The sequence below is a fragment of the Rhinoraja longicauda genome, chromosome 33 (genome assembly GCF_053455715.1).
Source record: "Rhinoraja longicauda isolate Sanriku21f chromosome 33, sRhiLon1.1, whole genome shotgun sequence".
Lineage (NCBI taxonomy): Eukaryota > Metazoa > Chordata > Chondrichthyes > Rajiformes > Arhynchobatidae > Rhinoraja > Rhinoraja longicauda.
The window spans coordinates 1,536,924-1,559,957 of record NC_135985.1 but is presented as its reverse complement, the minus strand read 5'-3'; the positions used below and the strand labels follow the sequence as shown (position 1 = coordinate 1,559,957).

General features: G+C 44.3%; 1 protein-coding gene across 2 annotated transcripts in view; it reads left to right on the top strand.

Annotated features, from left to right (window-relative positions):
• adamtsl3 (ADAMTS-like 3) overlaps positions 1–23,034 on the top strand; it is a 327,965-nt gene that overhangs the window by 6,803 nt on the left and 298,128 nt on the right. The gene's annotated exons all lie outside the window — the stretch shown is intronic.

Genomic DNA, 23,034 nt, shown 5'->3' with positions numbered 1-23,034 from the left:
TATATATGGTTTATCTTGACTTTCTTCGAGAAAAAAGTTTGTTGATGTGAAACGCGATTGGGCTGTTGGCTTGTTGCTTGTAAATTCCAAGAAACAGCAGGAACTCATTAAAATTAATGTGTATTGGACTTCATATGCATCATTTAAACCTGTAAACTTAAGCTATTCTTTTGGTAATGTTAATGATTAGCTATTTATTGAAGTGGCGCTGAGCTGATTTTTTGGTTGTAATATAGTTTTAAATTTCCTTCCAACTGTTTGCCTTGTTTATAATGTGCATGCTTGAAGCTGATATAATAGAAGCGGGGGAATTTTATATTACATCTGTTGTAACATTAACATCGCCATGGTGGTCACCATGTTTAAAATTTCCTGCCTATGAAAGCCGCTGTACTTTGATTCCTTCGTAAATCTCAGTGGTGACCCGACAAAGGTAACCATGGAAGAGCAAAGTAACAGTAGATACTTGTGTTGCAGTCTCTCTTCAATGTTTGCAAGATTCAGCACTTTGAAAATGCAATATTAAATGCATGTACCAATAGTTGTAACTTAAAACTGCAAACTGGTTTTTATTTTTCCTCTTAGTCCTTTGATATCTTAGATCTGCAGTTTACATCTAAGGATTGAACTGTTTGGAGCTACAGTACAGTGTGATTCTTTTAATTTTTTATTTGGTTAGCTGATTGTAATACACGTTCCAAGTCCACTTTGGCTGAAGTTGGCCTGAATGATTTTTAGTACAGAGTAAGGATGTTGACTGTTCATTTCAGGAACTGCTGCAATGTGTAGTTTAGAGATATAGCATAGTAATGGGTCCATTATCAATAGTCAATAGTCAATTTATTTGTCACATACACATAAATGTGCAGTGAAATGAAAGATTACCCATAGTCCAACAATAAGACCAATAAAAATAAGCAACAAAAATAAGCAATAAACATCCATCACAGTGAGTCTCCTCCAGTCACCTCCTCACTGTGATGGAAGGCCAGAATGTCTTTTCTCTTCCCTTGCCGTCTTCTCCCGCGGTCAGGCTGTTGGCCCACCGTGATTAGCGCACCGTATGTATCCATGCCGATCATCGATCACCCATTGACACTCGTTGTATTGTCAAGTGTTCTCTCACTTTCTCCTCCACTCCCTAGGGGCAATTTACAGAGGGCCAATTAACCTACAAACCCGCACGTCTTTGAAGTGTGGGAGAAAACCAGAGCACCCGGAGGAAACCCACACGATCACAGGGAGAACGTACAAACTCCACTCTGACAGCACCTGAGGTCATGATTAGAGGGTTTTAGCTGTAAGAAGAGGTGGGATAGATGTGGATTGTTTTCTCTGGTACGTAGGAGGTTGAGGGGAAATTTGATAGAGGAATAGAACATTTGAGATGGAATAAATTGGGTAGAAAGAATCTTTTGCCCAGGGTGGAAATGTCAGAGTTAGTTTGGAATACATCTTACCTCGGGAAGAAAGATAACGTTCAAAGGGACTTTCACCAAAGTCGGTTATGAAAAAGATTCTTCAATTCTGAAACTTTGTAAAAAGTAGAAGTAATTTTTTAATCAATATATCATTTTTATTATCAGTGCCTGTGTACACATGGCACAGATTATCAGCATCTGTCTCTTAAACTCTGCAAGGTTTTTTGGTATGGACATTTTTCCTTGCATTGCTAGGTTTAAAAGACTCCACCGCCCTTTGGGATTTGCATTGGAACAGTCAAAACCATTAAGCAGATTTTTCACCCCGTCCTCTTTCATTACATTTACACTTGACTACAGATGGTCTGTGAGATTTTACACAGGAGCTTTCTGTAAATTAGGGAGTCAAAATCTCATGGCTTCCTCGCTTAGGGATTTCAGGCCAATGTGAACAGAGCAAGCATCTATTTTACAACTTTTCTAATCCTAAAGAAAATCCTAAACGGGCCTGTGCATTCTTCCCGCGCTCCCAATATACCTGGTGTAGTTGCAGTGGGGTGACCTTCCAGTTTTCAGTTTGATGTTTAGTTTATTGTCCAGTGTACCAAGGTACAGTGAAAATCTTGTGTGCTAACCAGTCAGCGAAAAGGTAACACATTACAATTGAGCCATTAGTATCTAGATACATGATAAGGGAATAACGTTTTGTGCAAGGTAAAGCCAGTACAGTCCTATCAAAGATTGTCCGAGGGTCACCAATAAGTTAGATAGCAGTTCAGGACTGCTCTCTAGTTGTGGTAGGATGGTTCAGTTGCCTGATAACAGCTGGGAAGAAACTGTCCCTGAATCTGGAGGTGTGCGTTTTCACACTTCTATACCTTTAGCCCGATGGGAGTGGCCAGGGTGTGACTTGTCCTTGATTATGCTGCTGGCCTTGCCGAGGCAGCGTGAGTTGTCAAGGGAAGGGAGGCTGGTTCCAAATCAGCACGATCACTGGGCAACTTGACCTGAGTGTTGCCGGACCTCCAACAGTGCATCAAGGGACCCCTGCCCCAGAAATATCCTCAAGCCTTTAACAGCTGGCAGAGCCCTGCCCAGCTTTGCCTGCTGTCAAAACCATAAGGGCAATCAACAACTTTAAGTAAAATTGGAAAGCTTAAAATAAAAGGCTACAGGCAGTTCCAAACACTTTATTTTGTTTAGTAAAGGAACTTTCTACTGATTTAATGGGTTTGTGGATCCTGTGCCGGGAAGTGTGTTGGAGCAGGGATCGTGGAGTCCATACAAAGTTCCATGGAAGATGCATTACTGGTCGATAGGGTGGTTAAGACAGCCTTTGGCTCCCTAACCTTCATCAGTCACGGAACTGAGTATAGAAATCGGAGCATTATGTAACAATTGTACAAGGTGCACTTGAAGTATTGTGTTCACCTTTGGTCACCCTGCTGCAGGACCGATGTCATTAAGCTGGAAAGGATGCAGAGAAGATGTAGAAGGGGGGTGTTGCCAGGACATGAGGGCCTGAGGTACAGGGAGAGATTGGGTAGGCTAGGACTTTATTCCTTCAGGGGTAGGAGACTGAGAGATGATCTTTTGGAAGTTTCATATCACATTCTGAAGATGTGCCATTGGTAAGTTAGGTGACCATTGTAAATTTCCCCTAGTATAGTTTAGTTTAGAGAAACAGGTCCTTAAGCCCACTGGGTCCGCGCCGACCAGCGATCCCTGCATATTAACACTATCCTACACACACTAAGGACAATTTTTACATTTACCAAGGCAATTAACCTACATCCCTGTCCGTCTTTGGAGTGTGGGAGGAAACCGAAGATCTCGGAGAAAACCCACGCAGGTCACGGGGAGAACGTACAAACTCCGTACAGACAGCACCCGTAGTCGGGATCGAACCCGGGTCTCTGGTGCTGCATTCGCTGTGAGGCAGCAACTCTACCGCTGTGCTACCATGCCGCCCGAAACTATGGCATAGTATACTATGAGTGGTATAATCTAGGAGTTATTGAGAATGTGGGGAGAATGAAGAAAGGAGATTAAAGTAAGGTCAGCATAAACGGGTGGTTGATGGGCCAGTGCGGACTGCCTGGTCTGAAGAGCCTGTTTCTGTGCTGCTTTATCCCAGACTCTATAACTGGGAAATGCAGTCTGCTTTCATCAGCAGAGTACAGGTCATCAGAGAACAGTTCACAGTCTGAATCACCAAGTGTCACGATGTCAAAGTCACTATCCATTCAGGGAAAGAAAATGAAATAAAAAGTGAAAAAGAATGTAGAATGTTATTGTAAACTGGGGGGGGGGGGGGGGGGGTGGTGGGTGGTGGGAAGGAGAATTAATGGGAACAAATTGTTTATAAATACCTAGATATAGTATGAATCTATGTTTTATGTGCTATCCAGGCAAATTGTACTGGACAATTAACACAAAATGCTGGAGTAACTCAGCAGGTATCTCTGGGGAGAAAGGAACAGGTGATGTTTAGGATCGAGACCCTTCAGATTTGAGTCTAAAGAAGGGTCCCAACCCAAAAAGTCACCCATCCAGCAATTTTTCTATTTTTAGAAAAAAACAGCCAAGTGATTAGCAATTGCAGCTTTTGGCAGTAGAATATAAGTTGTTTTGATGCAATTGATGCTAATGGAAGAGATATGGCAGAATGTAAGAATGCAAATCACAGTAACAGCAAGAATAGTGGTGAATTTATCCATACTTGTATCTCCACAGAATTAAAATGTTCCGATTTTAAACCATGGCAATGTGAATGGAACCATTAGTTTTAAGTTCTCCAAGAGTGCTTTATTCTGGGTTGTACCTCATGGAACTGTTTGAAATTTAAGCTTGTTGAACAGAAGAGAGTGTTGACCACATCAATTGAAATGAGGTACACCTTCAGAGAACATCCAGCCTTTTGAATGAATAGCTATATTGCAAGCAACCACCATCCAAATAAAAACTCTCAATGTTAAAGGGAAATTCAACCCAAAGATTTCAGTATTTTACTTTTCAGTATTTATGAAGTCAATTACATCTGGACAGAGCTGCATGAGAGGCACGTTCAATTGAGATGTGTTGTGCTAATTCTATTGTACAACATGGTGTTTTACTGTACATATCCAAAATGTAAGGTTTGAGACTTAAAAAAGAAACTTCATAACCATGGAAATTGAAAAGAAAAACCGAGCCAAGATTATGTCCCAAGTTAATCCTTAATTTATTTGGCAATTTCCCTGAGGACCGGTAAATATCAAGTTAATGTCACCTGTTGCTTTTGCGGTCATAAGGTGATGTTTAAGATCCAGTAGTAGCCAAAATTGCCGGATGAGGTTGCATTAGGCTTGCGAAAAAACACCACATTGTGAATTGTGGTTTGTTTATGGTTCCTGATTAAATATTATAGTAAGCCTGATATTTGAATTGGGCCCAGTGCATTTTCCTATCTGTCTTGGCAAGACTGCAATGTGTTGTGATCTTTCTACTCTTAGAAATTAGCTGGTAGGAAGTGCATGTCTACAGAACTTTTCATCTTTTACCCTGTTTTGCAGTGCTTAATCAATTAGTTTACTTTTGTAGTTTTGCAGTTAGATTTGCTTTGTAATAACAGATACCATTCCGACCATCCTTAAAGATAAATGTTCACATGCATTAGGAAACCAATTAACCTAAAAAAGTGCAGACAAAAGGAAGATTAAAAGCAAAGATTAAGGTTGAAGAAGCTCCTGGAATGTAAACTTTCCCAGGAACTGATCTAAAACTGCAAATAGCAAAATCTTGCAGTTAGCTACAAAGTTGAACTTAGTATTGTGTGTAATTTAGAAGCTCTACGAGTGGGTGATGTACAGATGCTGAATCCTTGCATAGAACACAGTGCTGGAGTAACTCAGCGGGTCAGGCAGCGTCTCTGGAGAACATGGATAGGTGACGTTTCACAGAGTGCTGGAGTAACTCAGCGGGTCAGGCAGCGTCTCTGGAGAACATGGATAGGTGGCATTTTGGATCGGGACCCTTTGTCAACTGACTCAGCGTCAAAGAGGATTCTGACCTATTCCTGGGGAATTAGGTTACTAACAAGCTTTATCAAGACTGCTTGCACTCACAGTTTCAGCAGATGCTGTGTGGAAATAGTTGAGTGCAGTTTGACACATTGGAGCAACAGTAGAGTTGCTACCTCATAGTGCCAGAGACCCGGGTTCAATCCCGACCTCGGGTGCTGTCTGTGTGAAGTTTGCACGTTCTTCCTAGTCTTTGTATGGGGTTTCTCCGGTTTCCTCCCACATTCCACGGACGTGCAAGTGTGTATGTTAATAGGCTCGTGTAAATTGTCCTTGGTGTGTAGAATAGAATGATTATACGGGTAATTGCTGGTCGGCGTGGGCTCTGTGGTCTAAAGGGCCAGTTTCCACACCGCATTTCTAAAACTAAAGCTGAAAATCAATGGCTCAGCAGGTTCATAGCTAGATGCACTACTTTAAATGTTGCCTGCATTTCTCTTGAGAACCGATCAGTTGTATAAATTGCTGCCCCTCCCTTTGGCAAGAACCTTCTGCCAAATCCACTTGGGAGTATGACTTTACTGGTGAAGGCCAGCCTTGGTGTCTCCAATGAGTTTGGTCCATGAGGATGTTGGCTAGCTGCACCACAATCTCTCTGATTCATCACAGGGACTGGAAAATTTCCTCCCTTTTTAACACCGACACAACATTGGAACAAGCCACACATTAGGGGGATCAACAGCGAGGTTGTGTTTGCATGCACAATAGGTTAATTTAGAGATACAGTGTAGATACAGGCCTTCGGCCCCACAATCCACGCCGATCAACTATCACCCTGTACATTATCCTACACACTGGGGACAGTTTACAGAAACCATTTAACCTACAAACCTGCACGTCTTTGGAATGTGGGAGGAAGCCGGAGCACCCAGAGAAAACCCATGCAGTCACGGGGAGATCGTGCAAACTCCATACAGACAGCAACCGTAGTCAGGATCAAACCCGGGTCTCTGGCGCTAAGAGGCAGCATCTCTACTGCTGAACCAAAACACAAAGTGCTGGAGTAACTCAGCGGGTCAGGCAGCATCTGTGAATGGACTGGATAGGTAACGTTTTGGGTCGGAACCCTACTTCCACTGACCTAACCTGAAACGTTGCCTTTACATTCCCTCCACAGATGCTGCCTGACTTGCTAACTTAGTCCAGCACTTTGAGTTTGGGGTAGATTGTAGTACCTGCAGTTCCTTGTAACTCCAACTATAAATGGAATATGTGGACCCCTGGGGAGTTTTGGAAATGTTACATGTTTTGCTGGCAAAGACGGTCGCAGTAGTGTGTACAAAGCTTTGTAACTTTAGTGCGCTGAGGTTAGCTACATTAGTGCCTGAAGGTGATGAATACTTGGCTTTGATAGTGATGAGAGGGATGAAGTGCTGCTGTGATCACAGAGAGCCTGGTGTTAAGTGGTAGGAAGTTCTTTTCTTCCCAGTAGCCTGAGGGGATAGATGGAGCAGATGACGGAACCAGGACAGTTTTGGGCAAAAGCAGTGAATCTCTGACACCCTTGTACGTGCCTCCGTGCTGCTGCATTTGAAGCTGCTGGGGATGTGTGTGTGTGTCGTCAGTCTGCAGGTGTGAATGGTTAACTTGTGCTGCATTTCTGCTTTGAATTTTCCACCGTGTTGTGGTCCTAATGAATTACAGTCTCCTTGCTCACCAAGAGCTTCCTGAACATAAGCTTCCACATAGACATGGCTGAACTCACTGACTTCATACACTTCACCTCCAATTTCCATCCTGCCCTTAAATATACCTGGACTATCTCTGACATCTCCCTCCCGTTTCTGGACCTCACCATCTCCATCACAGGAGACAGACTAGTGACGGACATTTACTACAAGCCCACCGACTCGCACAGCTATCTGGACTACACTTCTTCCCACCCGGTCCCCTGCAAAAAGTCTATCCCCTACTCCCAATTCCTCCGTCTACGCCGCATCTGCGCCCGGGATGAGGTGTTTCAGACTAGGGCTTCCGAGATGTCCTCGTTCTTCAGAAAACGGGGCTTCCCCATCTCCATTATAGATGAGGCTCTCACTAGGGTCTCTTCTACATCCCGCAGCTCCGCTCTTGATCCCCCTCCCCCCACTCGCAACAAGGACAGGATCCCCCTCGTTCTCACCTTCCACCCCACCAGCCAGCGGATCCAACATATCATCCACCAACATTTCCGTCACCTACAACGGGACCCCACCACTGGCCATATCTTCCCATCCCCTCCCCTCTCTGCGTTCCGCAGAGACCGTTCCCTCCGTAACTCCCTGGTCCACTCGTCCCTACCCAAACCACCCCAACCCCGGGCACTTTCCCCTGCAACCGCACGAGATGCAACACCTGTCCCTTTACCTCCCCCCTCAACTCCATCAAAGGACCCAAACAGTCTTTCCAGGTGAGACAGAGGTTCACCTGCACCTCCTCCAACCTCATCTATTGCATCCGCTGCTCTAGATGTCAACTTATTTATATCGGCGAAACCAAGCGCAGGCTCGGCGATCGCTTCGCTGAACACCTGCGCTCGGTCCGCATTAACGCAACTGATCTCCCGGTGGCCCAGCACTTTAACTCCCCCTCCCATTCCCAGTCTGACCTCTCTGTCATGGGCCTCCTCCAGTGCCATAGTGAGGCCCGCCGGAAATTGGAGGAGCAGCACCTCATATTTCGCCTGGGCAGCTTGCAGCCCGGTGGTATGAACGTCGACTTCTCCAACTTCAGATTGTTCCTCTGTCCCTCCCTTCCCCTCCTCCTTCCCAGATCTCCCTCTATCTTCCTGTCACCACCTATATCCTTCCTTTGTCCCATCCCCGACATCAGTCTGAAGAAGGGTCTCGACCCAAAATGTCACCCATTCCTTCTCTCCCGAGATGCTGCCTGACCCGCTGAGTTACTCCAGCATTTTGTGAATAAATAGACATGGCTGACTCGGCCCTGTATATATTCCCAGTGCGGGAGGATTATTGTTGGTTCCAGCTTGTATTATCCAACCCTTGTTGCCTACAGGAAGCTGGAGGTGAGTTCCTTCTCTGTCTGGACACAAAGTTGTAGAGTAACCCAACTGCTCAGGCAGCATCTCTGGATTCAATCTGAAGGGTCCCGACCTGAAACGTCACCTATCTATGTTCTCCAGAGATGCTGCCTGACCCGCTGAGTTACTCCAACACTCTGTGAAACATCACCTATCCATGATCTCCAGAGATGCTGCCTGACCCGCTGAGTTACTCCAGCACTCTGTGAAATGCCACCTATCCATGTTCTCCAGAGATGCTGCCTGACCCGCTGAGTTACTCCAGCACTCTGTGTGTGTCTTTAGCATCTCTGGACAACATGGATAGGTCATGTTTTGGGTCGAAACTCTTCTGGACCCAAAGAATGTTTCTACATTTCTCCTTCTCTGTCTGCTGTGCTGTGTGTGTGTGTTAAATGAGTTTTGACCCAGTGACAATGAGAGAAGTGAGTGCAGGCCCACGTCAGGATTCTGTTCAACAAGCTCCATTGTGGCTGCTGCCACTGTGCTCATGGTGTTTGAGTTTACTAACCGTGGCTGGTCACCAGGTTGCATCCTCCAGACGCTGTGGACAGGCAGAGGCAATGAATGATGAAAGTGGCAAATAGGGGCCAGTCACAGAGGCTAGCTGGTCCCGAGTGATGGGCTTACTTTATTGGTTTTGGGGGCATGAGGAGTGCATTCTATGACTTGGCACAACTTCTGCCTTGTAAGAGGTGACAAGTGTTTGGGACATCATGAAGTAAGTTACTTGCCAAGTAAACTTTCTGTCCCCGGTCTCCTCCATTGTCAGAGTGAGGCTAAATGGCAATTGGAGGAACAGCATCTCATATTTCACTTGGGCAGCTTACAGCCCAGTGGTATGAACATTGATTTCTCTCACTTCAGGTAGCCCCGGCATTCCCTCCCTCTCTCTCTCTCTCTCTCTCTCTCTCTATCCCTCCCCCACCCAAGTTGCACCAGCTTCTCATTTTCACCTAACAATTAGCTAATTCCTTTTTCCTGTTTCCTTTATCATCGTTACTTTTTTGCTTATCTTTCATTCATTGTTCTTTATCTCTCCACATCATTGTCTATATCTCTCGTTTCCCCTTATCCCTAACCAGTCTGAAGAAGGGTGTTGACCCGAAACGTCACCCATTCCTTCTCTCCAGAGATGCTGCCTGTCCCACTGAGTTACTCCAGCTTTTTGTGTCCATCTACTTGCCAAGTAATATTGTCTCCAGTCTGTATTTATAGTTATGGTATTCATGTAGTTGGCCATGTTGGTTTTCTGGCTTGTGGTGACCATTAAGATATTGATGATGGGTGGTAATGTAATTGAATGTCAAGGAGTCCCGTTGATGGTCTTTGCATGTGTAGACATATTCAACAAAGGGGTGCTAGAAGTGAAGCATTTATTCTATTTCTCTCTCCACTAAGATGCTGCCTGACCTGTTGGGTATTTCCAGCATTTTCTCCTTGCATTTCAGATTTCCAGAATCTGGTGTTTTAAACTTTTTGATTGCCTCATCTATGACCTTCAAGAGATATACCAGTTAACTTCTGCCTTGTAAGAGGTGACTTTTTTTTTGTTTACTTTTTTTGTTGTTGTCTTTGTTATCGTTTAAATGTTTCTTTTGATTTATTTTAAACTCTGTATATGTGGTGGGTGGTGGGAACCTTTTTTTCTAATCTCCTCCTCAACGGAGATGCGACCTGTTGTGTCTCCGTTCGCGCTACGGCCTAACATCGTGGAGTCAGCGGCCTCCAGCTGGGATCGACCTTGAAGACTCCGGTCGCAGTGTCTGGACTTACCATCTCGGAGGCTTCGGCCGTGGGCCCTGCAGACCGCAACATCGGGAGTTCGCAGGTCCCTGGCTGGCGACGGCTTTCGGGAGCTCCAGCCGTATCAGCTTCGACCGCCCCGAAGCGCGAGGTACGATCGACCCGCTCGCAGGCCCTTCATCGCCCTGCGTGGCCTGGCCGCGGCACTTTCCATTGCCCGGTGGGGGCTCAGGACTTTCATCGGCCTGCTCGGCTCGGCCCTGGGACTTTCCATCGCCCGGTGGGGGCTTCAAAAGTCGGAAGCCTCGGTCGCCTCGTGGCACCACGGGAGAAGAATGAGGAGGAGATAAGACTTTTCTTTGCCTTCCATCACAGTGAGGGTGTGCCTGGAGCAATCACTGTGATGGCTGTTTGTGTTAAAAATTGTAATTGTGTGTCTTGTGTTCTTTATTGTTCACTGCCGGACCCTGACGTGAGAGGACGCTGGCGCTATTTGTTCGCCGCTTCTCCGTCAGGACTGTTCGTTTGTTTGTTTTTATGTCTTGACTGTTTTTCTAACGCATTTGGAAAAGCGCTATATAAAATAAATGTTTATTATTATTATTATATTAACGACACATATTGCTGGAGTAACTCGGCCAGTTAGGCAGCATCTCCAGACTATCTATTCTGATAGTGAAAGGCCTGGATAGAGTGGATGTGGAAAAGATGTTTCCACTAGTGGGACAGTCTAGGACCAGAGGTCATAGCCTCAGAATTAAAGGACTTTCCTTTAGGAAGCTGAGGAGGAATTTCTTTAGTCAGAGGGTGGTGAATCTGTGGGATTCATTGCTACAGAGGCCGTTGAGGCCAAGTCAGTGGGTATTTTTAAGGCGGAGATAGATAGATTCTTGATTAGTACGGGTGTCAGGAGTTATGGGGAGAATAAGGTTTGGAGGGAGAGATAGATCAGCCATGATTGAATGGCAAAGTAGACTTGATGGGACGAATGGGCTAATTCTGCTCTAATCACTTGTGAACTATTCTTATGGGACAACCGGCATATCCTGCCTTGTGGGAATGTGGGTCTAAGCACCAACTGGTGAATGAGGGGGAGATCGGTCCAGCATTGTGTGATCCAAAAAAAGAGTAGGGATTAGCAGTGCCACATCTTTGTTTTTTGATAAGAATTTTGGGGAATTGGCTCAAATGGTTTAGTGCTTATTTAGCTTGAGAAAGATAAAGATGGTGGGGTTGAAGCCTGCATTCCCCTTTGGCCTTTGTGGTGGCACAGTGGCGCAGTAGGGCTGCCATCTCTGTGCCAGAGTCACTGCGTTCCATCCTGACTACGATCTGTATGGAGTTTGTACGTTCTCCCTGTGACCGCGTGGGTTTTCTCCGAGTGCTCCGGTTACCTCCCACATTGCCCTCTAAATTTGCCCGTGTGTGCAGGATGACAAAGTGGGGAAACCTGGAACCAGTGTACAGATGATCAATGTGGATTAGTTGGGCTGAAGGACCTGTTTCATGCGGTATCTCTAAACTAAATTGTGGCTAATTTTCATCACTCTTCCACTCTCAACGCTGCAGCTTTAAGAGATGATTATTATTTTGCTTTCTACAGCAATGACCTTTGTTATTACAAGTGGCTGCCCCATCAAATTTCAGCTTATTTTACATAATGAGATCTTAGATTGAAATCTTTTTTCTTAAGCAATCATTAAGGAACAATCTGTCATATTCAGCTGACTTCCATGATAGTTAGAGCATAGGCTGTTTACAGAATTTATTTAAGTATATCATAATCAAGGGCTTGTCTCACCCCAGTCACTCCCTCTGCTCCCCTCTCCCATCAGGCAAAAGGTACAGAAGTGTGAAAACGCACACCTCCAGATTCAGGAACAGCATCTTCCCAGCTGTTATCAGGCTACTGGACCATCCTATCACCAACTGGACAGCTGTCCTGACCTCCCATCTACCTCACTGGAGACCCTCAGACTAGGGCGGCACGGTGGTGCAGCGGTAGAGTTGCTGCCTTACAGCGAATGCAGCGCCGGAGACTCAGGTTCGATCCTGACTACGGGCGCGATTATAATCATGCATGATTTCAGTTGCCTGGATAGCACGCAATAATCGAGCTGTTCACTGTACCTCAGTGCACATGGCAATAAACTAAACAATTGATATTGGGGATGAGATCAGTTAGAATATTTAAAAGATTTTGTTTTTGAAACAAAATGTAATAAATCCAGGAGAATAACAGCAGGGCATCCCACCTGTGGGTGTTTTTAAGGCCGAGATTGACAGATTCTTGATTAGCACGGGTGTCAGGGGTTAATGGGAGAAGACAGGAGAATGGGGTTAGGAGGGAAAGATAGATCAGCCATGATTGAATGGCAGAGTAGACTTGATGGGCCGAATGGCCTTATTGTGCTCTTAGAAGTTATGAACTTATGAACTACCTTCATGCAGTTAATAATTTTCAGTTTCCGAGGATAGGTTGGCTTTAAGTTGTACAGAGGGTGGGAGAGGATGGATGATACAACTGTGAGGTACCGACCAGCTTATTGTTTGCACGTGGGGGGAAACCAGAGTGCCTCAGGGAGAACTGTGCACTTGCGGGGAGATGTGCAAATTCAACACAGGCCGCACAAGAGATCAGGTTCAAACCCCTGGAGCTGTGCAGGCATTCCGTGCTACAATTTGTAATAACGATAGTGAAGATAGACGCAAAAAGCTGGAGTAACTCAGTGGGTCAGGCAGCATCTCTGGCGAAAAGGAATAGGTGACGTTTCGGATTGAGACCTTTCTTCAGACTGAGAGTCAGGAGAAAGGGAACTGAGAGAAACAGATGGCACATGGAAAAAAAAGAAAGATGTGCCAAAAAGCATAGTGGAGCTTTGGGCTTTTCCAACTTAATTGGAAAAGATTGATTTTTAGATGGCACAGTATTGCAGTAGATCTGCTGCCTCACAGCGTCAGAGACCCGGGTTCAATCCTGACCTTGGAGTGCAGTCTGTGCGCAGTTTGGACACTCTCCCTGTGACCGCACGAGTTTCCCCCCGCCCACACCCCAAAGACATGCAGGTTTGTAGGTTAATAGGCTTCTATAAATTTCCCCAGGTGTGCAGGTAGGGTTGCCAACTTCTTCACTCCAAAATACGGGACAAAGGGTGACATCACCGCCCAGGCGGCCGCCATTGGTGGAGCGGGAGCACGTGGCCGCTGGCTGGGTGAGGTCACGTGGGGCGCGGGGCGGTGATGTCGCCCTTTGTCCCTTATTTGGGAGTGAGGAAGTTGGCAACCCTACTAATACGGGACAAGGGCAGTCCCGTGCGGGACAAACTAATTTAGCCCAAAATACGGGATGTCCCGGCTAATACGGGACAGTTGCCAACCCTATGTGCAGGTGATTGATGGTCGGCATGGACTCGGTGGGCTGAAGGGCCTGTTCCCATGCTGTATTTTGGAATCCATCAACTGAATCGCATGGGTGATTGTTAGATTCTTGTTCCACCTGCATATTTGTGACTGCAAATATTCCCATTGCCGTCAAATGGCAAGTGGCATTGTATTTTAAGATGTGTAAAATTAGAAATGATTTGTGAACTATGCCAAAATGTGATTCTGTTTTGAAGGTCCTGGATAGAACCACTAGACATGCACTTAACACGCGCATGATTGCACTCACTACTACCATTTGGAATCAGTAGAAGTGTGTTAACGTGTTTTAACAGCTGCTTTCTTTGGAAGAGTACGGAACTTGGAGTGCTCGTGTGCTTCAGGCTAACGCTGTAAAACGCTGTAGATATAAAATCTTTGCATGTACTATCTCTAATTCTGGTCCCGGCACAAAGCATTAGTTTGTAACTTACTGATTTTTTCAATAATTGAAAAGAATTGTGGCAAGGGACACATTAGTGGTGACAGTTTAGATACAGAGTTCGTCTTAAATGTCTAATGATTAATGTCCAGGATGAGAAAATCCATTGTGAAATATTGTTGAGACTTGTTTAAGTTACACAGTGTGCTGGATCAGAATGCTTTCCTGAACCTAATAGGGATATCTGGCACAGTGCCAAAAGCTGCAGGCCACGTTTAAATGTGAAGCTTAAAGGTGCAAAACAAGTTGGACATATCAATAAAAGCTTCTTATGGAGCAGTAGGTGAGAAAAATACAGTTTGAGTTCTTCTTGAATGCAGAAATGTTATTAATAAATAACTAGATTAATGTCTTTGGGGAGCTAAACATCTCTTTGGCAAATCTGACATCTGGTACTGACACAGAGGAAGGCCATTCAGCCCATCAGGTCCATGCTGGCCCCTAAACAGTTCCATTAGCTCCATTCCACTTTTCCTTACTTCTCCCTACCCTTACAACTTGCTCGTCCTTGCTTCTCCCCAGGAATCGCATTGTGCAGATCACTCAGTCAGAGGGTCGTTTTTTTACCTTTGTGATTACCAGAAAATAACTTCCTCACGGGGTATAACAGGGGACCTGTTCATTTTTCACCCTCTTTCCCCCTTCCAATCCTCCCAATTAAAACAACATAAACATTGCACGATTTTAACATCAGTGAAGGGATGTGAAACATTGCCATTGTACTCCAGAGATGGGCATGTTTGCAGAATCAGTAGAGGCAGCAAAAGCTGTAAGGTTTTCAAAAGGGGAATCTAGAAGCATACCTGCAAAAACAGGGAAATGAATCCGTTCTGTGCTGGCATTTCATTATTCAACATTCTGCAGTCTGGTTTAAACTCTTCTTCAGTTTAGTTTGCTTCACAATTAATTTGCTTGTGTGAAAATAGGAAGTCTGTTCATAAGGTTATTAGTGATAGGAGCAGAATTAGGCCATTCGGCCCATCAAATCTACTCCGCCATTCAATCTTGATCTATCTTTCCATCTCAACCCCATTGTCCTGCCTTCTCCCCATAACTCCTGACACCTGTACTAATCACCCATACTAATCTGTTATGTTTCTGAACGCTTCTTCCATAAGCTTCAGTACTGTCCAATTCACCTCTACCCCCATTGGACTTTGTCAATGGAGCTGGTACGCTGGCTTTTATTTTGAGAGGGTGAGAAGCCAAAAACAGGGATGTAATGCTGAGACTCTATAAGATGCTGGTAAGACTGCATTTGGACTGTTGTGAGCAATTTTGGGCCCCATTTCTGAGGAACAATGTGCTGGCACAGGAGAGGGTCCAGAGGAGCTTTACGAGAATGATCCCAGGAATGAGTGGGTTAACATACGATGAGCATTTGACGGCACTGGGCCTGTATGCACTGGAATTTAGAAGGATGAGGGAGGACCTCATGGAAACTCACCGAATAGTGAAAGGTCTGGATAGAGTGGATGTGGAGAGGATGTTTCCACTAGTGGGAGAGTCCACGACCAAGGTCATAGCCTCAGAATTAAAGGACGTTCCTTTAAGAAGGAGATGAGGAGGAATTTCTTTAGTCAGAGGGTGGTAAATCTGTGGAATTCATTGCCACAGACAAGGGAAAGATGGATCGGCCATGATTGAATGGCAGAGTAGACTTGATGGGTCCGAATGGCCTAATTCTGCTCTAGAACGTATGAACATTAACCTATGAATGCTGAGAACTATATTCTGCACTCTGTAACTTCCCCTTAGGGCTAAAGGAATTAAGGGATATGGGGAAAAAGCAGAAATGGGGTACTGATTTTAGAAGATCAGCCATGATCATATTGAATGGCGGTGCTGGCTCGAAGGGCCGAATGGCCTACTCCTACACCTATTTTCTATGTTTCTACTATTGTACTTGAGTTTGGCTTGATTGTATTCATGTCTAGTATTATCTGATTTGATTGAATAGCATACAAAGCAAAGCTTTTTACTGTATCTCAGTACACGTGATAATAATAAAACTAACTGAGAAAATATTTGTAAAATAATTTAAAAATATATATATGATTGTTGAAAAGAGCAGAATGAAACAGCAAAACTAAAGTCAGACATTTACTAATTTTAAAACAAATTCTGGAAAAATTGCAACAGTTATACATACAGATTTGCTGTCAAATCTTTTCTTATACAAAACTATTTAAAATTTGCAATTTCCGAGTGCAATAGGTGATTATATTTTCATGCAGATTCGTCATTGAATTATGTTTTGCAAATCATAAAATTGATTTAATGGTGTTTAAATCTATCCAATTTAACTGGGTGATGGAGTGCTACAGCATGGAGGCAGGCCCTTCAGCCCAACTTGTCCCTGACAACAAAGGGGGGCACGGTGGCGCAGCGGTAGAGTTGCTGCCTTAAAATGCTTTCAGCACCGGAGACCCCAGTTCGATCCTGACTTCGGGTGCTGTCTGTACAGAGTTTGTACGTCCTCCCTATGACCTGCGTGGGTTTTCTCCGAGATTTTCGGTTTCCTCAGCCACACTCCAAAGACGTGCAGGTTTGTAGGTTAATTGGCTCGTTATAAATGTAAATTGCCCCTAGTGTGTGTAGGACAGTGTTAGTGTACGGGGATCGCTGGTCGGAGTGGACTCAGTGGGTCGAAGGGCCTGTTTCCGCGCTGTATCTCTAAACTTACAAAAAACTAAACTAAAGATGCTGCATCTATGCTTCTCTCATTTGCTTGCATTTGGCACCATATACCTTTAAACCATTCGCTCTAAACCTTAGCACTTAAATGTTTCGTGCAGAAACCCCTCCACAGCTGCAGTGCAACGTAACGAATCAGCTTCACTTGGTCAGGAATCTACACGTTTTGAACCTTGACGGTAGACTTCCAGTGAAAGCTGGAACAGAAGTTCATGTCTCCTGCATTTCAAAATAAAGTTAGGTTGTTCTGGTCATAGATGAGGAATGTTTAAAATTTATTGTTCAGTAGAATACAACGAGGGAATTGCCATCTGTGTATTTCAGTGCGTGCCCCAGTTAAAACACATGATCTGTGTTATCAAGGCAGGTGTTACATTTATTCATCAGCTAGAGAGAGAGGTACGTGTCCTTGCAGATGCACGATTGTTTGGTCAGGTTAGCGAAGGGCATTTTTCATTCATTTCTTTAAACAAAAACTCTGCAACATGTGCCTAGCCTCGCCGAGCGTAAAAATGTTTCCACATTTCTCGATGTTCTGTTGTCCAGTTGTTCCAAAATCTCATTGGATTTTGGCCTCCCGTACGAGATTTTGCTGCCAATTTTCAAAATGAGCTTAAATGCAAAACTACTGAGCATACTTGGGGAATTCTCATCAGAAATTGGTTGCTTATGTGGGAGGGAGAAGAATTTGGACAAAAGTGCTGTTCCTGCAATTGAGCACTTGCCATTGCCGAAAAGTATTTCTTAAACCTGTAGTAGATTTATTAAAGCGGAGAAATGGACTTTGAGGAACCATGCACTTAAGGTACATCAAAAACAGGGCGGTTACCACATTTAGTTTCAATTTTAAAGATACTGCGTGGAAACAGGCTCTTTGGCCAAACAAGTACACGCCGACCAGCGATCACCCCTTACACTAGTTCCAAAACATTGGAGCAATATTTTCCACTCTGAGGGTGGTCGGTATATGGAATGAGCTGCCAGAGGAGGTAGTTAAGGTAGATACTATCACAGCATTTAAAGGACATTTGGACAGGTATGGGGACAAAAGTTTACTGGGTTATTGGTCAAATGGGACTAGTTTCAAGGGGGCATCTTGGATCAGCATGGATGAGTTGGGCCAAGCCACCCATTTCTGTGTTTGGTTCAGAGATACAGCGTGGAAACGGGCCCTTCAGCCCACCAAGTCCATGCCGACCAAACACTTGTTCTATCCTACAATTTACAGAAGCCAATTAACCTGCACGTCTCTGAAATGTGGGAGGATACCGGAGCACCTGGTGAAAACCCACGCCGTCACTGGGAGAACGTGCAAACTCCATACAGACCTTGTGCATCTCCATAAGATCATTGTCCATCCTTCTGTGCTCCAAGGAATGAAGTCCTAGCATGCCCAACCTCGCCCTATAGCTCAGGCCCTCCAGTCCTGGCAACTTCCTCGTAGATATTCTCAGCACCATTTCAGCTATTCAACCAATGGTTCACACCAGGGCAGCAACAAGCCATTTGTTCCAACTGGATTCTACAGGTCCAAGTAAACAAGAATCCTTCACTGGAATTTAGAATGATGAGAGGGGATTGCGTAGAAACGTATAAGATTCGTAAGGGATTGGACAGACTAGATGCAGGAATAATGTTCCTGATGTTGGGGGAGTCCAGAACCAGGGGTCACAGTTTAAGAATAAGGGGTAGGCTATTTAGGACTAAGATGAGGAAAAACAATTTCAGCCAGAGTGTTGTGAATCTGTGGAATTCTCTGCCACAGAGAATTCCACAGGTTCACAACTCTCTGGCTGAAATTGTTTTCAAGGCAGTGGAGGCCAATTGTTTTCAAGGCAGTGGAAGCCAATTCACTGGATGTTTTCAAGTGAGAGTTAGATATAGCTCTTAGGGCTAACGAAATCAAAGGATGCGGGGAGAAAGCAGGAACAGGGTACTGATTTTGGATGATCAGCAATGATCATATTGAATGGCAGTGCTGGCTCGAAGGGCTGAATGGCCTGCTCGAGCGCATATTTTCGATGTTTCTGTGCTATTTCCTTAACTGTGTTAATCTGTCGTATATTTACTGTGAATACCTTGATGTAATGTTTCTGTTTTATAGGCAAAATCCAGAGCCCTGGCTGAGGAGGAGAGTTGTTCTGTCACTTTTGACAGGATTGTAAACTCTCAATAAGGCATTCTGTAATTATTCCTCTCTCTGTGCTTTGTGTGGTTTTTACAGGATTCCTGATCTCCCAGCAGCAGCAGCTTCACACAACTCGTGCTGAACTGAGAACATCATTGCTTCATATGTCAGTGATGACAAATTTACCTGCAAGAGTTTAGCCAGAGTGCAAACATGCAAAAAGCCACCAGTACGATCTAACCCAAATTCTCCTTTTGTCTTACCAAGAATAATAGAAATTTGAACAGGCCCGGAATGGGTCATTTTGTTGCCAGCCATTCAGTGTGGGCTGACATTCGGATGTGTTTAATTTCTTTGGCAAAAGTGACAGAATTGTAATTAACTAACTCTTTCTCTCTCCCACTTCTAACTTTTTTTATGTGGACCAAGAATTTTAAGCAGATTCTTTGGTTCAGGTTTCCTTTGGTCATTGTAAATAGCTATTCTGCATCAGCACCTCCCCAACACTAACATCTTGTAAACTAATACCACTTACTTTTGGCCATGTAGTATCGTTGCTTTTAGTCCCTTAATCTCTCATGTTTTCCTCCTCTGACAGACTCTCCCTTTCTGTTCCCTCTGCAAGTCGGGACGTGCAAGGATCACGTCACTGGTCTCAATGGCGTTCTTGTGTCCTGTAAGAATACTTGAAAGACAACAAACAGTCTCTTTTTAGATTGTCTTCAACAAAACTTGTATTTATTGAATGTGAAAGACCGTGCTACAACTGTACTTCCCACAGTGCTTCAATAGACTTGTACTCTGGCAACAATTTGCAGTCACGATATTTTGCTGATGGTAGTGGCTTGTTTATCCTCTATGGTTTATCAGTTCTGTTGGCAATTCCTCTGTGCTCTCCTAATTTATCCCACTCCATGCCTCTTGCTTGGGGCATGGTGTAACATGGTGAGACTTTGGTGATAAATGAAGCTTTTGTCTTTATGGCACTCATACCGTGCTGAAAGATGATTAGTTTGACTGCACAAGTCTTCATCTGCATCTCTGTGTAGAATCAATGCCCCTAGTGCTGTTGCTTGGGTTATCCATTGGTTAAGTTTGTCTTTATTCCATCGTCCACCAGCAGAAGCCTTGCTATTCAGCTTTAGAGTCGCAGAGTGGCATAGCGGTAGAGTTGCTGCCTTACCGCACCAGAGAACCGGGTCCGACCCTGACTATGGGTGCTGTCTATACGGAGTTTCAACGTTCTTCCTGTGATTGCGTGGGTTTCCTCCGGGTGCTCCAGTTTTATCCCACATTCCAAAGACATGCAGGTTTGTAGGTTAATTGGCTTTGGTAAATTGTCCCTCGTGTGTGTAGGGTAGAATTAGTGTGCAGGGATCGCTGTTAGGTGTGGAGTTGGTGGGCTGAAGGACCTGTTTGCGATCTCAATCACTAAACTAAACACAAACAGACTCTTTGGCCCGAGTCATCCATGCTAATCCAAGATGCCCAATTGAAACAAGTCCCATTTGACCCATAACCCTATAAACCTTTCTTGTCCCTGGGCCTGTCCAAATGCCCTTTAAATGCTGTGGTAGTACCTACATCAACTACTTCCTCTGGCAGCTTGTTCCGTATACTGACTACTCTGAGTGGAAATAGTTTCCCCTCGGGTTCCTATTAAATCTTACCCCTCTCACCTTAAAACTATGTCCCCTGTTCGCCCCAACTATTCCCCTCATAATTTTACACACCTCTGCAAGATCACCCCTCGGCCTCCTGTGCTCCAAGGAATCAAGTGCTGACCTGTGCATCAGTAGATGTCCAGCACCCCACTATCCACTGTGTTACTGAGAGTCTCATCCCCTTTTCCCTTTCTCTGTATTATAAAACCCATTTCATCGCTACCAATTCTGAAAGGTCACCGATCTGTGGTCTCTACAAGTACTGCCCTGATCTGAACATTTGGAGGAATTCTCTGATTTTGTGTTACTCTCAGTAACACAGTGGACAGTGTGTGGGACTTCTACTGATGCGCAGGTCAGCACTTTTTTCCTTGGTGCACAGGAGGCCGAGGCGTGATCTTGCAGAGGTGTGTAAAATCACAAAGGGAATAGTTGGGGCAAACAGAGGACATAGTTTTAAGGTGAGAGGGATAAGATTTAATATGACATTATGAATTTGTAGAGGAGTCTTGCAGTTTGTTGAAATAAATCGTTAACTCTTCCATTTTATAAACTTCTTCGTTAACATTAAATTTATATTAGAATTTGTAATTTCGTTCAGCTACTGGACTTGTCAAATTTGTCCAGGAGGCTAAATATTTTATCTCAAATGTAACTGTTGCAGTGTGGGTTAGGTTTATTATTGCCGCATGTACAGAGATACAGTGAATAGCTTTGTTATGCACGCTGTCCTATCAGATCCATCGCGTGTCCATGTCCTCCACAGATGCTGCCTGACCCCAGTTCCTGATTTTTGCTCCTGATCCCAACATCTGCCATCTTTTGTGTCTCCAGATTGGTAAATAATTGAATAAAGGTGGCTAGAGACAAGAAGGGACTGACTTATCAAAAGCTTGCTCTAGATTATTTGGTTTCATAGCAACAGGACGGGAAAGTCCCTTAAACTGCATGAAATCATAAAAATAAACTCTTATGTTTAATGGACAAAACCTAGATCTGTAGGGAGGCGCGGTAGAGTTGCTGCCTCACAGCGCCAGAGACCTGGGTTCAATCCTGTCTGCGGGTGCTGCCTGAACATAGTTTGTACGTTCTACCTGTGACCATGTGGGTTTTCTCCAGGTGCTCCGGTTTCCTTCAAAGATGTGCAGGTTTGTAGGTTGATTGGCTTCGGTAAAAATTGTAAATTGTCCTTAGTGTCTGGAGATAGCTGGTCAACATGGACTGTTTTCACACTATATTTCTAAACGAAACTAAACTTTTCTATTCGGTGAGGGTCTATGATCTGAAGGAATGGAAATACAGGACTTAAACACAATTATAGTTTTCTGGCAAAAATTCCTCTGCAGAACAATATATATAGAGAGAGCGAGAGAGATAGTTCTGCAGAGGAACCCACGTTGTTATATATATTATATATATATATATATATATATATTTATATTACAAAAGTCAACAATGAGTAAGTGACATGTAAAGTAGCAACTTTAACTATAAAAGTGGATACTATAAGTTGCGATAGAAAATTAGTCATAACTTTTCAAATGAAGTATTCTGCAAACACAGGTACCATTAAGCAGACACTGAATGCCCTTTATTCAACTTGACATCTCTCCATAAGTCTTCCCTGTCTCCCAGGCATGTCAGTCAGGAGGAATTCCTATTGGGATTTTCTAATGGCATCAGGAATAATGCTGAAGATAATGTACATCAATTGACATAAACCAAGTCCCAACTGGGACAGAGAGTTAAAAAGCAGTTCTGCAGTTATTTGTAAATTTACATCCAGCTACAGGCCATGTTATTTAAAAATAGAGATACAAGAAACGGCAATACTGGAACCGTAAGCACAACACTAAGTGCTGAAGTAACTCAATGGGTCGGGCAGCATCTGGGAGGGAATGAATGGGTGGTGTTTTGGGTTGGGACCCTTCTTCAGTGATTGTAGTAGGGGAAGAAAGCTAGAAAAGAGATGGGAGGAGGGTGCAGGGCAGATCTTAGCAAGTGGAACATAGACACAAAATGCTGGAGTAACTCAGCGGGACAGGCAGCTTCTCTGGAGAGAAGGAATGGGTGACGTTTCAGGGCAGAACCCTTCTTCAGATGAGGTGGATGCAAGTGATGGGGACTTGTCCCTTACTGCATCCATCTGCTGATCAAAGGCGAGAGTTGACTGGAGACAAAAGGTGTCGTATAAGGAGAGAAGAGGAATGAAATGTGAAGCCAGAAGGTGGAGTGTAGGAGGAAAGGGACAAGGAGAGGGTGGGAAATAGGGGACAGATAGTAGAAGAACTGTGAGGGTCCAGGGATGGGGGAGTTCAATGTTCACACCGTTGGGTTGCCAGTTACTCAAGTGGAACATAAGGTGCTGTTCCTCCAGTTTGCATCTGGACTCGCTCAACTTCCCTGTCAATAATTTGGATTAATTGCCTCACT